The 2,989-nt window shown below is 48.9% G+C and overlaps 1 protein-coding gene across 1 annotated transcript in view; it reads right to left on the minus strand.

Annotated features, from left to right (window-relative positions):
• Positions 1–2,989, minus strand: part of LOC105555133 (leucine-rich repeat-containing protein 37A3-like) — a 45,430-nt gene that overhangs the window by 42,134 nt on the left and 307 nt on the right. The gene's annotated exons all lie outside the window — the stretch shown is intronic.

The raw sequence follows: 2,989 nt of genomic DNA on the forward strand, positions 1-2,989 counted from the left end.
TCTCTTGCTTGGAAACTTTCAATGGCTTTCCATACCTCACTGTGTAACTTTCAAACTCCTATAGCTGATAGTCAAGGTTTTACATAATCATATCTGCATTGCTCCCTCACCTAATTCTTTGCAGCCAGATTGGTCTACTAAATTCCAACCATACCTGTAGCCATGCCTTTGCCTAGACTGTACTCCCATTTTTTTCTATTTGACAAATTATAGCTACTCTTTAAGACCCAAGTAAAGTTTTAGCTTATCCATGTAGCTTTCCCTGATCTCTACACCTCAAGGATCACAGATTCTGGCAAATTCTAGCACCAATAGTCTGCATTATCTTTTAGTACTTAATTATATATACCTCCCTTTTTATGCCTATTCTCTTTCATCCATCCTATCATTTCATGTTTTGGAGACAGTACAGGTGCTACATATAGCACATGTACTATATGTGCTACAACGAGTGCTACATATAGAAAGCCAGGGACAAAGATGAGTTGTGGACATAACTAAAGGACTGAGTAATCATGTTAACAGCCAACACTCCTATATATGCTAGGCACTGATGAAGTGTTTCATATATTCACTCACCTACATTTCACAACAATCCTATGAAATGGGAACTAGCATAAACCCCAGTTGAAATGTGAGGAAACTGAGTCACAGAGCGGAATAACTTGCTCTGGGTCACCAACCTAATAAACAGACCTGGGTTCAACCCCAGGCAGCCTGGCTCCGGAATCAACTCTTAACCACTTAGAGCCTCATCACTGAGATCGGGAGAGGGACAGGCTGCTGTAAAGAGGGTGAAGCAAAAATGGGAGGAGAGCAGCGGTTAAGCAATGATGTGATGGGGCTAAATAAAAATGGATAAGAAAACGAGTAAAAGGCTAGAGTAAAAGTAAAAGACTGGAGAAGGGGCCTAACATTAAAGGAGAATGAGGAGAAGGAAGAGCTGACAAGCAAAGGTGAAAGCAGAAAGTCAGTTGTCAGGATGGCTTGGGGAGATAAAGAAAGCCCAGGAAGGCCTCCAGGAAAAGGCTGCTATGTCAAGCAGGAGACAGAGGACAATTGGGGAAAGGTGATCCTTACAAGATGGTGAAGGTGCCATTGTAGGTGTTGGGCTCTGGCACAGGCACTTGGCGGAGCCTCTGCTTTGGGCTGAGATCAATACATGACAGCGTCTCATCTCCGCAGGTACAGAGTTCACGTATGTTGGTGCTTGTGGAGGCCTTCTGTTCCTCTGGTACAGTTAAAGTCTTATTTTGGGCGTAACTTACAGACTGCACCAGTGAATTTTGAGTAGGTTCTAGTTCAGTACGTGGACCTGTGACTTCGGTCAGTTTTCGATGCAGAGTCTGAACCTGGTCTGGATGAGGAGCTGTAGTCGTCTCCAGGGCTGTAGAATGTCCAGTCTCTGTAGTGGGCTCTGGAGTTATGGCAAGCCCTGGGTCTGGAGGCTGAGTTGAGGTCTCCTCTGTGGTTGGAGATGGTTTAACCTCTGTGGTAGGTTCTGTAGTTATGGTAAGCTCCAGGGCCAGAGGTTGAAATGTGGCTTGAGTCAGGTGTGAATGCTGAGCCTGACCCTTGTCTGAAGGTGAAAGTGTCACCTCAGGGTGTTCTGGAGGAGGAGCTGTAGTCGTCAGGGCTGTAGAAGGTTCAACCTCTGTAGTGGGTTCTGGAGTGATGGTAAGTCGCAGGTCCAAAGGTTGAACTGTGGCTTGAGTCAGGTGTGAATGCTGAGCCTGACCCTTGTCTGAAGGTGGAAGTGTCACCTCAGGGTGTTCTGGAGGAGGAGCTGTAGTCATCAGGGCTGTAGAAGGTTCAACCTCTGTTGTGGATTCTGGAGTGCTGGTAAGCCCTAGGTCGAAAGGTTGAACTGTGGCTTGAGTCAGGTGTGAATGCTGAGTCTGAACCTGGTCTGGATGTGGAAGTGTCACTTAGGATGCTTTGGAGGAACTATAGTCTTCTTCAGGGGTGTAGAATGTCCAACCTCTGTAGTGGATTCTGGAGTGATGGTAAGCCCCAGGTCCAAAGGTTGAACTGTGGCTTGAGTCAGGTTTGAATGCTCTGGAGGTTGAGCTACAACTACATTAGGGAGCTCTGGAGTCTGAGCTGTGGCCTCCTGCTGGGTTAGAGAAGACTCACCCTCCTCAGCGGTCTGTGGATGCTCAGCTGCAGCCTCCTGCTGGGTTGGAGAGGGGTTCTCACTATTAACAGGTTCCGGAGATTGAACTGAAGTCTGTTGAATTGCTGAAGGTCCAGCCTCTTCCGATGACTCTGGAGGCAGAGGTGGGCCCCCGTGCTGGATGGTGGGAGGTTCTACATCATTACCTGGCCCTGAGAGCTGAGCTGTAGCCTCCTGGAGGACTGGAGAAGTTCCCACCTCTGCACTAGGCTCTGTTGCTATGGTGAGCTGCGTGTCTGGAGGCTTAACAGAGATGTTGGGCAAATCTGAATGCTGAGTCTGATGGTGACCTGGAGGTGAAACTGTGATTTCATGATGTTCTGGAGGCTGACCTGGGGCCTCCTGCTGGGCTGGAGAAGACTCCACCTCCCCAGAAGACTCAGAAGGCTGAGCTGGCTGCTCCTGCTCACTGGGGGAAAGTTCAGCCTCTATAGGAGGACCTGGAGGCTCAGTTGGGGCCTCCTGTTGGGTTGCAGAAGGTTCCGCCTCCTCTGGAAACTGAATCGGGGCCTCCTGCTGGGCTTGGGAAGATTCTGTCTCCTTGGTAGGCTCTGAAGTTATGGTAACCTCCACATCTGCAAGTTTAACTGTAATGTTGGGCAAGTTATAATGAGCTTGATCCTCACCTGGAGGCTGAACTGTCACCTCACGATTCGGTAGAGTTAGACTCTCCACAGAGGATGCTGGAGGCAGAGCTGGGGCCTCCTGCTGGGTGGAAGAAGGTTCTTCTTCCTCAGGGAGCTGTGGAAACTGCCCTGGGGCTTCTTGCTGGAGTGAAGAGGACTGGATGCCTTCAAGGGTCTCTGGATTTTG

The sequence above is a fragment of the Mandrillus leucophaeus genome, unplaced genomic scaffold, assembly GCF_000951045.1.
Source record: "Mandrillus leucophaeus isolate KB7577 unplaced genomic scaffold, Mleu.le_1.0 Scaffold670, whole genome shotgun sequence".
Taxonomy (NCBI): Eukaryota; Metazoa; Chordata; class Mammalia; order Primates; family Cercopithecidae; genus Mandrillus; species Mandrillus leucophaeus.